The sequence below is a fragment of the Megascapheus bottae genome, chromosome 2, assembly GCF_031878675.1.
Source record: "Megascapheus bottae isolate mThoBot1 chromosome 2, mThoBot2.hap1, whole genome shotgun sequence".
Lineage (NCBI taxonomy): Eukaryota > Metazoa > Chordata > Mammalia > Rodentia > Geomyidae > Megascapheus > Megascapheus bottae.
In genome coordinates, this window is record NC_143510.1 from 39,100,451 (window position 1) to 39,113,787 (window position 13,337).

At 38.7% G+C, this 13,337-nt stretch overlaps 1 long non-coding RNA gene across 1 annotated transcript in view; it reads right to left on the minus strand.

Annotated features, from left to right (window-relative positions):
- LOC150066694 (uncharacterized) overlaps positions 1 to 12,878 on the minus strand; it is a 35,217-nt gene extending 22,339 nt beyond the window's left edge. Inside the window, exons 1-2 of the long non-coding RNA XR_016539263.1 lie at positions 12,709 to 12,878; positions 8,382 to 8,534 (exon numbers count right to left, since the gene is read on the minus strand). This is a non-coding gene — a long non-coding RNA (uncharacterized LOC150066694). The remainder of the gene's footprint in view (positions 1 to 8,381; positions 8,535 to 12,708) is intronic.
- Between the last annotated feature and the right edge of the window lie 459 nt (positions 12,879 to 13,337).

Consider the following 13,337-nt stretch of genomic DNA (forward strand, 5'->3'; position numbering starts at 1 on the left):
GTTCCTCTTCTTACCTCATTGTTCATTACACTACTTGAGATTTTCTTTCTCATGTCATATTTTAACTTTAGTTTGCTACAGGGAAGACGGGATATTAATATTGCATGTGAACATTCACTAGACAGACATTTCTAGGCTTATGATAGCATGTATAGTAATGTAAGTTGGCTTCTATTCTTTCAATGGAAAAGACAGCTTGTTCTAGAAGGTGTCCTTGTTTCTTCATCTAGTCATTAATACTTTGATCCATCTGTTTATCATCTACTTACATATTCAGTCCATTTTGGGCATAAGAATCCATCACTGAAGCAATGAGAAAGAGAACTAGTAGAATGACAAAGTGATAGCAACATTAACACAAGCTAATATGACAAACCACTTACCACTTGCCTGTGTGTGTGTGTGTGTGTGCGTGTGTGCACATCTGCACATGTATGTGAAAAGCTAAGCATAAATGCAGATGTGCAATAATGTGAATTATGGGTCACAGTAAATTCCAGTAAGTTAATGTCATGCTTCCTAGAGTGTGGCATTAGAATTAAGACTCAATGTGGATGGTATCAGAGCTAAGACCTGAATAATAAATTAGTTGTGCAGAGACTTGGGAAAGAGGATTTTAGTTTAGAAGAGGAGCAAAGACAAGTGAGTTTAGCATGCTAAAGGAACCATGAGAAATCCTAGTACGATGAAGTTGCAAAATTTGCTATAAAGGAAGGACTATTAAGTCAGTGAGAGTTTAATTCTAATAGTTCTTTGTGACATGAATTAAGTTCTCCATTTCAAAATAACTCAGAGGGCTGAGGTCTGAGGATCGCAGTTCAAGACAGACTGGACAGAAAAGTCCATGAGACTCTTATCTCCAATTAACCAGAAGTGGTGCTGTGGCTCAAAGGGTAGAGCGATACTTGAGCTGATGAGCTCAGGAACAGTGCCCAAGCACAGCGTTCAAGCCCCATAACTGACCAGAAATAAGTAAAAACATTAAAAAAAAAGCACAGTAAAGGCCCAAGTGTTCTGCAAACCTACAAACTCTTTTGCATGTATTGGGGCATTTCAAAGAATTGTATGACCCAGTAAGTATACAAAAACTCAGTCTGGAGCTATTACGAGTTTAAATCAAATGTAACAATAGATCTAATGTGGTTTTAATTTGGAAAGTGTATAAATACAATTCACTATTAGTTTGTTTGAACTTTTATAACATGTTAAATCTGTGTTCTGGGAATATTGATAATCACTGGTGACAAATTTATTAGTGAGCTCTTCCTGCTGTTTGAGACTCAGTTCTTTTTAAATGAAAGAAGTGTCTTTTGATATGCCAAGATTCAGAGTTAAATATATTTTGATAAGATTGAAAGTGGATTAGGTGTTATTTCAGTCTTGAGCTCTGTTTTAGGGGCACATTGTCCAAACCTGGGTAAGATAGGTGAACTTTAGCCCTAGATAACTCACTAAGAGGTGTGAGCCTTTTCCTCATCTTTGTCACTGGTATTAGATAACTGCTATGTGGGAGCAATGAAGCAGATATATGATACAATATTCAATATCCCAAACAGATGATGAATGATAACACTTATCATTTACAAGAAAAATGGCCCAATTTTAACTGTCCTTTCTGGAAGTTCTATGACTGTTTGGGGAAAACTTGCAAAAAATACTAAGGGTGTGGAGACAAGAATAAAAAGAGTGAAATATAGTAGTTTTCATCCTTTTTTTATATAAAGAAAAGTAATGTCCTTATGGGTACTGTGTAACATACATCATTTTAACAGATCTGACTTATTTATTAAATAAAATCCCATGATCATTAAATAGCTTTCTGGGTGAATTCTAAGGAAATTCATTATGCAAATCAAAATGTTGAAAAACACCACTTTAAATGTGATAAATGTCTTTGTCTGCTACACTTCATAACTTTGACTGAAATGACCTGACACATGAATAAATATTTATATAGACTTTTACACTTAAAAAGGAAAAGCTGCCTGAAGATGTTATGGTGTAACTATGTATATTTGCCTGCTGATTATCTATTTGCCTCTAGTAGAAATCTCATTTTGAAATATTCAGAAGCTTCCATAGAACCATCATATCTTGACTATACTGAAACAGTACTCAACTTAAACAAAGGAAAAAGAAATAAAGTCAAACAAAGTTATATTTGCCTGGATAGCCTTTAGTAATTGGCTTGACTTATTCACTGGAATAGTTTAGTTTTGTAAAGTTTCAATTGCTGTGACTATGAAGAGACAATGACATATCTTGGCTTTATGTTACATTTGAGAAAATGATCATAAATATTTTCTCTACTTTGTAGACTCGGCGCCAAGCTGAGGTATCTAAGGAGATGGAGAAACAGAATAAAAGAGATGTGTATGACTTAGATTTCTGCCAAGGTGGTTGCTTGATGCAGCACTGTCATTTTATGGATAGCTCCCACTTTACAAGAAACTCTTTTAGTTAAGCCACTTGTGCTATTTTCCCAGCAAGTTTCTGATTTAGCCAAGTATCCTGATCTTGGTAAATGGCTGAGGTAAACTTTTAATCCTTTTCAAAGAAGCTAATCACACAAGACTGTAATCCTAAATTCCAACAAATAGGAATGAGGATAGCAGTAGTTTTATAGATAAAATCCAAGCAGATGGCTGGCCCAGCATGCTTGCTTACTTGTTTTCTTGTCAGCAGCATTCCATTCTGAAAAAGTAAAATTTTGTCCTGCCAAGTTCATCTATAGTTGGTGCCCACATTTATACATGACATTTCCAACAGAAGTAAAAAGCAAGATGATAAAGTTTGTAGAAGCCATGAGTTAGGGACATGTCACAAAAGACCTTCACTGTCAGAGGATGCAGTGTCATGTTTAGCTGTGTGCAGTGAGGAACTATTAAGATTTTTTAATCAGAGAAATAACTTAGTGAAATTGACTTTTCAGCATGATTCATCCAGGCAGAGTCAGCAAGTCTGGCTTGTAAAAAGAAGTGCTTTACGTTGGCAGTGCAAATATGACCTCTAGGAATTCTTTCCAGCAAGAGCTCAAGTCAGTTTGCTCTCCCCTTGGCTCTGGAGTGGCTGCATGGTCATCTTTGAGGACACTATGAAAGTGCTGCTCCTGGAAAGGCACAGAAATTTGATCTGATGTTCTCTGAGATCTCCATTGCACATGGAAGCTGTGGAGAATGAGGTACTAGTAGAGAAACTGGAGAAATATAGGGTAGAAATCAAGGGCCACATTTCAGAAACCATGGGAGAGGCTATCTTGGGTCCTTCCTGCTTTCTGAAAAGGAAATATAAAAGCTGCTTTTGCTAAGCCTATGAATAATTAAAATTTGGGTACCCAGCACCTCTCCCCTTTGCATCTATACCTTTGATTGAAGTCATGTTCACCTTTGGTTGCTATGCATTAATAAGATCAAAGATAAGATTTATTACTGATAAGCCTCTTGTAGCAGAAGGCAAACTGATCCTCAGACAAGCAATGTCATCTTATCTTTCTGTGACTAAAGACAAAACGGTCTCAATATCTAAACACGCAGGACACGTCACCTTCCAGGCAATAATGACTGACTTGCTTCTGCTCTCCCTTAACTGGTAAAGTGATACTAAGTTTTCAAGAACCCCTACAGAGACAGAGGTCCACAAGTGACTTTTGACTATGAACTTTAGAGGCCTTTCTTTCTCTCTGCCTCTAGTTCCCTATTTAAGGTGAAGACCAGTATCTGTACTGGTGAAGAAGACCAAAAAGATGTACTGAAGTGTATTGTCCTGACTACCTTGTATTAAGACTTCCTTCACGTTCATCCCATCTCTTTACATGACATACAATTGCTGGATCTGACATGTAGAACTCCTAGATTTCAGACTATAGTCTAAAAACATGATTTCATCAGCAACCACATAAATGATTTGAAAAGACCAGTGAATAGGTTAACCACCCACCTGAAAAATTCTGAAAAATACAAATCATAACTTCTCAGTCTTTAAATTCAGAAGGGGTTGACATGAGAGTGATAAAACTAATACAAAGTAACACCTCACAATGTATTTTTTCTTGTAATTAAATTCAGGAATGATCCATTGAATTGGAGATGAGGGAGCATGATAGAATTATATAGAGAATTAATTTCATCTGGAACAATGGGAACATGAGAACATGCACTAGGCAGGTATGAGCTGACAACATTCCAGGTTTCCTTCTCTCATGTGATGAGAGGTGTGTGGCAGAACACAAGGTTCAAATGCTGAGTTTAGCAGCTATTCAAAACCAGGCTTCTTGCCTAGTTCTATCATTTAAATATCTCCTTCCTGAGATACAGCACATAACATTCCCCAACATAGGGAAGCAAGTATGGAATAAGTGAAGTTGCCTGGTATCTGTAAAGGCTTAAAGATGAGCATTTATAAAAACTGCTAGCAGTTCTCTCATTCTAAGGCAGAATAGAATAAGGAAAATGAGGCCTGGTAAATGGCAGCCCAGAATTAAAAACAAAGCAAACAAAAAGCTCAAGCTTTAAGCAAATATCAGAGATTGATACTTACCCATCAACTTCCCTTAAGATTAAGAGACCAAAGTCATTTTAGGGGAAAATGAGGCAAGATAGACTAGAAAAAAAAATGAGGGCTGGTGAAGGCAACTCAGAAACAAGGTATTTGGAAACAGAGAAGCACTAAGAGTGACAATAGGATACATTCCTTAAGAATTCCTAATTCCTGGGCTGGGAGTTTGGCCTAGTGGTAGAGTTCTTGCCTAGCATGCATGAAGACCTGGGTTCGATTCCTCCGTACCACATACATAGGGGAAAGAAAGCTGGAAATGATGCTGTGGCTCAAGTGGTAGAGCTCTAGCCTTGAGAAAGCCCAAAGACAACACTAAGGTCCTGAGTTCAAGCCTCAGGACTGGCAAAATAATTCCTAATTCCTCAAGAATTAGTATCTATAGTTAGCAAGATGTCTTCTTTCCTGAGAGAAATGCCCCCCAATTAAAGAATAAACAGGAGCCAGGAACGTAGCAAGTGTAACAACATCAAGAGTGATTGAGAACAAAGATAAATAACCTATCTTTGCACTGAAATAAGGATACTTGATCTAATCATGCCATCTTGGCCACGTGGTGAATGACAGGGAATGGGTTTAACTTGTGCCATCTTATTTTCGTAGGAGAGGCAGGGAAGTTCCACTCCCAATGATAGGCATATCTGAATTCCTAGAGGTAGGGGACTTGGACGATATAGGTTACTGGATCTGTCAGTCCTGTGCTGTGAACTGACAAGACTTTCATTTTTCCTATGACCCTGGCCCTAATTAGGCCAAGACCAACTCAGGTACCATTATGCCAAGCCTCATATTCCCATATCTTCCCTCCTGGCTCTCCTCTGGTCACCATGTTATTCCACTTCTGTTCTCCATTGGAGTTGATATGGTTTTTTACTAATGTTTTTCTGCTTTTGCTTTTCTCTCCTGCTCTCATGGTTCAGTTTCCTTATAGTATTGTAGAGGAGTTGCAGGTCTTTGTGACAAGAGTTGACCTGGAGATACCAGTGTCCCAATAAAGATTCCCAATTGGACTTTTCAAAATGTGGCTTCTGTGTATCTTGTGACTGAATTCTCGTACCACAGTATAAAGTCAGATCTCCTGTCTTTATTATATAAATACTGATGGTGCCAAAGAGCTCTGGATCTCTCCTTGGAGAAAACCCACACTCTACTAGAGTAAAGTCTTTCTGTTTGTCTTCTTTTTGTCTGTTTGTCCACTTATCTGATTGCTTACTTACCCAAGCATTATCAAGTTTTTTTCCCCCCATGGTGACTTGTCCAGAAATTCTTACTCTGTGATCAAAGTCAAGGACCATAAGTGAAGAGTCCCTACTTTTGCAGGGAAACTTCACAAACCCTCACCTGCACCTGGAGACACTTACTTTCCAAATTTTTCTTTGTTTTCAGTCTACTTTGTTTTCAGTACCTCCAGGAGATATGGCAGTGTAGGGGAGGGGGACAGGAGAAAATAAAATCCACACTTTATGACTTTTGTGCTTTAAAAGCTTAGGAAATTGGTGGATGCTAGGTTTTCCCCCAAGGCAGTGCCCCATGATGATTGTGGATAGAATGGAAACCTTTTGCGCACTTCTTCCCACCCCAAAGCCTAGAAAGGGGAACAATATGTAAGTATCAGATTTGAGTGTAGAGCCCCTAAGAACGGGCCCTTCTTTTCTCTTTGACATCCCTCCAGTCTACAGTAAACCAAACCCCAAGTTACAAGAAAACTAGATGGACTGGGGTAGCTCAAAGCACACTGGGTCATCTTCACCCTTTCAAGGGGAAAACAACAAGATGGCAACATTTGATTGCATCCTGTTTTGTTTCTGAAGGAAAATTGGAAAAGTCTTTGAATGGGCAATAGAAGACATTCAGGTATCCTCTTTGGTGAATCCTTCTGTGTTTATCCTGCCTTTCATTGTCTCAGTTATTTTATCATTCTGAATCGTAGCACACTGATAAGCAAGGCAAACAATTCCGGTGGAAATGTAAATTGCAGCCACTCGGACAAGCTGTCAGTAGCTCTGTGGACATTATCTATTTGTAAACTAGCTTTAGCATCGCTGATGGCTTAGAACTAAGTCTGTACTTTTGGGTTTTTCCATAGCAATGTCTCATTTTGAGTTCAATGCCTCATCATTATATACTTGAAGCAATTCATGATGGCTGCCAAACAAGGTATCAGAGACAAGATGGCAAAATTAACAGGAATATTATTTCCTCTATTGTTCAGAACCAGCCTTTTGAGAATAAGATGTGGGCAGTGTGAGTGTCCTAGAAAGGTCTCTTGCTTGGCTTATAGATGGCTGACTTTTCCTCTTTGTCCCCTCTCTCCAAATTCATATTTGTGTCTTAATTGCCATTCTTATCAAAACAGCATTTATGCTTAATAAAGAGTCACCTATATGAACTTATTTTACCTTAAAAAATCTTTTAAAAGACCCATCACTAAATACAGTCAAACTCTGAGATGCTGTGTTAAGACTTTAACATATGAATTTGAAGCAGAAAGAATTTATTCAGCCTATAATAATCATTTAAAAATTCTTCTGTAACAACTTTTAAGTGATGATAATACAAAAAGACCTGTAAAATTATACTTGGACATTCTAACTGGGATAACATTAGGATTCGATCAAGGATTGCCTTTCTACCTCATGTACCAGTGTAAATGATTAGATGGTCTTCTTTTCATTGCTAGCATACTACTTCTATTTTCATTTCAACTTGCTACTGGGGAAGAAATAAGAAATTCTCTTCAAGCCTTTATCCTGGAGTTATGAGGTGTACATGGATTTCCAAGTGTGTGAAGATTTAAGAAAATTATGTGGCACAAAATTAGAGATAAACCAAGATTTCAGTGTCGGGGCCAGGAATTTGGCCTAGTGATTGAGTGCTTGCCTAGCATGCACGAAGACCCGGGTTCGATTCCTCGGTAGCACATACACAGTGCTGAGCCTCAAGTGGTAGAGCTCTAGCCTTGAGGAAGTCCAAGGACAGTGCTCAGGCCCTGAGCTCAAGCCCAGGACTGGCCAAAAAAAAAAAAAAAGATTTCAGTGTCATGAAAGTCATAAAAGGCAAGAATTTCAGAAATCAAAATTTAGCATTACTTAGGGCAAGTCACATTTGACTTTTAAGCTCTAAGTTTCTGAGCTCTACACTGTGTATGCAACACAGGCCAACAGAGACAAATGAAAACAAACATAACCTCTTCTAAGTTATTTTGGTAAACTCTCTGCTCTCCTGAAATGGGCTTTGAGATGTGAGAAGTTTGTGAAGTATAGCAATCATTCATAGGACATTTGGAATGAAATGACTTCTTTAGGAGATGGTGAACAGAGTTGGCTGTTGTGAAACTTTCTTTTTCATATGTATTGTCTTATTCTCCCACATGCAGTTTTAGAATGAAGGCCCCATGGGATCTAGTCTCCCCCATTCATAGATCCATCCTTAGAACAAAAGAAAAAATACCCACTGTAAAATGGGATGAAGGGAAATCATTAAACCTCTTTAGATTTCACTGATAATTAAAGCAAGCAAGGATACTTCTTTGTATAGTGTTCTTGTGGGGAGTAACTATGAGAAAACATATGACGTTCACATGATATAACAGTGAGCTGGCAGAATTCTCAGAGAGAATGCACCCCATCTCTCTGCATATTGTTTCAATCTGTGGTCACGTTGTCTCAACGTACCCATATCTCTGGTTCCCAGTTCAGGTTTGAAGCTCTGGAACCACTACCGCTGCTTATATACAATTAATCTAACTTCTCTTTCTAATAAAGACCCAGACAAAACTATTCGAAATCACCTTTCATTCAAGCATTCCTAGGACCTCTCATAGTACTTACACTTGGTATCTACTCAGTCAATGATGAATGAATGGATCCACTGCATCTCTCTCACAAAGCTGTTATACTGTTCTCTCCCTCTCTCATGTTGTCAAACTTCCTCATTCAAAATGGAGTTCTATTATGATCACCAACATTAATTGCATGTTGAACCTGTTGAGGGATTAATCCAGATTTCAGCAGAAGAAGAAGGAGGAGGAGGAGGAAAAGGAGAAGGAGGAGGAGAAGGAGGAGGAGAAGGAGGAGGAGGAGGAGGAGGAAAAGGAGGAGGAGGAGGAGGAGGGGGAGAGGAAAAGGAAGAGGAAGAGGAAGAGGAAGAGGCAGAAAAAATAAAGCTGAATAGCAAATGGAATTTTCAACTATGTGGCAATTTGCCAAAAGTCTAACAGCTCCAGGAAAATTCTAAGTCAGACCTCAGGGTGACCTCTGGGAAGTGGTAGTATTAATTCTGATGGCTGCTGGTACAACATGTCTTGTCAGTATGGGGAGGGAGAAGTGAGGCCTTCCTTCTCACTTACCTGAAGTGTTCAGGAAACTTTCACCTAACAATTTCAGCTGCAGAAGAATTCTGCAGGAACACACAACAATAAGCAGAAAATGGAAAATGCCTGGAGCAATAAATAACCTTTGACTGAGGGGGCAAACCTCTTTCTCTTTCCTTTCAGTGTCTCAGTGGTAGTGGGGCTCAAAGGACCAGCTGTGCTGTTGCTCAGTAGATACAGAATTTTGTGTCTCCATAATAGGCTGGACTCAGGTCATTTTTGTGACTCAGTTTTGCTTTCTCTTTCTCTCTCTCTCTCTCTCTCTCTCTCTCTCTCTCTCTCTCTCTCTCTCTCTCTCTCTCTCTCTCTCTCTCTCTCTCTCTTCTCACACACACAAACAGAATCAGAATATATGTAGGGTAGCACTCATAGTGAAAATATACATGCACAGAGAGGGAGAGAAATAGTAAGAACTAAAAATCTCTACCCTCATCTCCAACATGAAGCTCCTTCACAAAATCCAAGGTCTTTTTTGTTTTAATTAACTATTTCCTCTGGTTTTAGAATCACCCTCCTGAGGAAATTAAAATCCTCCAACTTCACAGCATACAAAGCCCCTAAAGCCCCTTACCACTATTTTTCATTTGGCACCATTCACCATCCTCCTCCCTGAACTGGTTAGCAGGGATATTTTTAAAGTAAAAGAATCCCTAGAAGGCAGGCAGCCTCTGCATACCCGCAGTCAGCTTTTGTCTCTTTAAAAGCATTAGGGAAAGAACCAGGAGACAACCAGGGCTGCTAGAGTCTGAACTATTCCCTGGGAACCAGGCCAGCCAGGGATGGGTGGAAATTGCTTTAACACTTTCTGGTGAAGCCTGGCTACTGACCTTCCTGCTGCCTTGTTCCCATAATCAAGTGTCCATATCTACAGGTAGTAGAGTGATTTGAAAAGGTCACTAGGATATTTAAAGTTTCTGTTTGTGTTATTCGCCATGACATTTGAGATGCGGACTCATTATTTTTCTTCTCAAATTACTTCTCTACTATGTGAGAAGTTCTCTTTCCTCAAGGAGCTGAGGAATGGCTTTTGCTTTTTGGATTGGAAGCTGGCTGCAGATAATGAAAGGGAGAAAGCAGAGAGAATATTTTGAATTCCTTGGAGTTACCATCAGTGTTCTATGGGCTCTAAGTCCAGATTCAACCAATTATAAAACATAATTTTTTAAAAAATATTGTCTCTAAACTGAATGTGTACGGTTATTTTTATTTTTACTTCTCTCCAAATTATAGAATGAAAGTATGCATGCAGTGTTTGCATTTCATTAAGTACTGTAAATAATCTATAGACACCGTAAGATATGTGAGAGAGGGGCCGAGAGTTCAGCCTAGTGGTAGAGAGCTTGCCTAGCATACACGAAGACCTGGGTTCGATTCCTCAGTACCACATACACAGAAAAAAAGCTGGAAGTGGTGCTGTGGCTCAAGTGGTAGAGCTCTAGCCTTCAGAAAATCCAAGGACAGTGCTCAGGCCCTGAGCACAAGCCCAGGATTGGTTAAAAAATTTTTTTAAAAAAAGATATATGAGAGAATATGTGTATAGCATCTATGCAAACCCTATAATCATTTATATCACAGAATTTAGTATCTGTAGATTTTGGTCTTGAATCAATACATTGAGGGATGCTGAAATATAAGTGCACACTGTATGACGATAGGTTCAAGTTGCCAAGTCATAAGGAGAAACCAATATAGTTCATTGTCAAACTTAATCACAGATTTCTTGGAAGTTGTAACCATGAGGGTATCAACTACCTATAAAAGTAATTCAAGTTAGTTTTGGAAAAAAATTGATTCCTTAGATGAACAGAGCATTGAATGCATTCTTCGGTCAACCTTAAATCCAGTTGTCACTTCTAAATACAGCATATGTCTGTGGGAATTTCAGGATTCTCTGCTCTTCTATGACCAAAATGTAGACATTTGATTTATGCTAAGGTAACCTTTCTATGATGGAGAGCTGAAACTTGCATGGAGACAAATGAAAAGATTTGGTATTGATTCATAATGGTAGTTCAATCAACAGACTATTTGATTACAACCTGCTTGCTACTTTAGGTTTTGCTCTATCTAAAGTCCAGTTCTTCAACATTTCCTTCATCTGACTTTCCAAATATAATTTCACTAGATCTAGTTTTGAAAATACGCCAGTCAGACCTGTTCTCACTGCTTATGCCCAAGTAATCACAGTGATGTCATCTGCCCAGAGGTAATTTATAGTTTTTAATAGATCTTATTTCTGCAGTGATCCAACCATTTTTAAAATTCTGATTACAGTTTTGTATCATAGGAAGGGTATTATTTGATCAAATAAACATGTAGACTCCAGTTTTATTCAATAATTACATTTTCCACTGCTCACTAAAATTAGCATTCTATTTTCTACCTGCTGCACTACCATTATGATGCTTACTTGTGATCACTGATAAGAGAAGAAAGCCAGGCCAGCCATCCACTCCTCCACTCCATCACTCACTGAGGACCAATAGCAGACACAAGCTCTCATCAGCCTTTACTGCTTTTCCAAGATCTCAATGACACTTCAGGGACTGAGTTGGAAAAGTTATCAGAAAATTACTTTCTGGAGCTTGTGGTCATAGCAACAAGAAGAGAACTACATCGGTGGCTACTCTGGCAGCTACCATGACATCTATTTTTTTTTGATCCCTTGACATGATAGCAGTTCAAGTCTTCTCAGCCAGACGCATCTTGCCAGCTACCTATGTGGAATTCATCTTATTGGTTTGTGCACATGCCTGTTCCTTTCATGTCTACTCACACAAAGCCATGTCCTCTGGTTAGACAATGGGAGGCTTGGGTCTTGTAGCAGAGGGGTTTTGACAGCTTGAATACATCCAAAAATAATGTGAAGGCAACTAAGAGCTTTGGGAGATATATTCAGTTGGGTTGAAATCTGCTCTTTTATTACTCCAGAAAAATGGAATGTTTTCTTATATAGACAGGGGCATTGAGGAAACAGTGGTTGGCCAGGGAACATCATGCCTCTTGAAGAAATAATAGGTAATTCTAATTTCAGGCTAAGAGATAGCCCTTTTCAAAACACAGCTTATTGAAAAATGAGTGCAAATACACTGGAAAACAGATATTGTCAGAAGGCCTCTGATATCAGGACAGGAGATTATTTCATTTTTTTCCTCCTTGATCTTCAATAGAGTTTTTTCCCTCTTAAAAAGTGTTTGTTAAAAGACATAAAGAAATAAGAACATGAAGCCAATAACCCCATGTTTCAGGAAAGGTAAGCAAGAATCTTCAACAATGCAAACTCACCAGAAGCCTTAGTCGACATGGCATTGGCTTGTTGCCTAGAAAACAGGCTTCAGGGTATTTTTTACACCAATCAAGAAGAGTTCATTAAAGCATAATTAGTATCAGACAACAGTGGGGAAAACATTTCATCTGATTCATCAAGCTCATATACAAGTTGGTCCCTGCATGCCACAGCTCTGAGAAGTGCAAAGATGATAGTTATCTTGAGTTATGGTCAATAGTTATCCAACAGCAATCTCTGTGTGAGGGCAAAGTCTAGAACACTTGGTTGTACTCTACAATTAACCTCTTGCTCTCTTTCCTCTTATATTTGGAGACTAATTGTCTGCTCATTGAAAAACAGCAGTCAAACCTTTTTTATGTGTTGGCTACGGAGTACTTCAAGTGTTCCAGAAATTCTGCTGAGTTTTCATGCATGAATTCCCTCCAAACTTCCACCACCAACAATGTGCTCCCATGTTTTAGGTGACAAATCAAAGATATAGCAAAGCATAGCATACCCCAGTGGGTATCCAACAAAGGTACTAATCTCAAGGGTTGGCCACGTCCTGCATCTCTTAGAATGTTCTTCCTCATTTATTACTCCTCTTTTTCTATTCCTTGAGCAGTGTGGGCTCATCCCTGATTCAAGACCAGGGCTGATATTTAGTTTGCTTAAAATGCCCCCTTGGTCAAGTCTTCATAACTGTGGTCTTCTTCAAGTTCCATCTCCACTGTGATGCAAAGGAGTCCTCTCCTAACCATCATTCTAAATGACATCTCTCTATCTATTTCTTTCATTAACATACCTTTTTTTGGTTACTAGCATGTGTCCTTACCTGCCATTACCTTGTTATGTGATTTACTTTAACATAATTACACTCCTAAAAGTTTTAGTTCATGTACTTCAGTATTGTTCACTTGTCTATATTCACTGAATAAATATCTACTGAATACAAGCACGTATGAACAGGTGACTGAGTTTGGGACTGTAGGTCACTCAGTAAAGGACAAATTGTTATCATGTGAGAGTGAGGATACATGCTCACATCACCCTAATTCAAGAACTCTTCATTGTTCATCACAATCTCGCATTGTTTCTCCGTAGGGCTTTCACCATACCAGGTCTTATTCATCATTTGAATGTGTG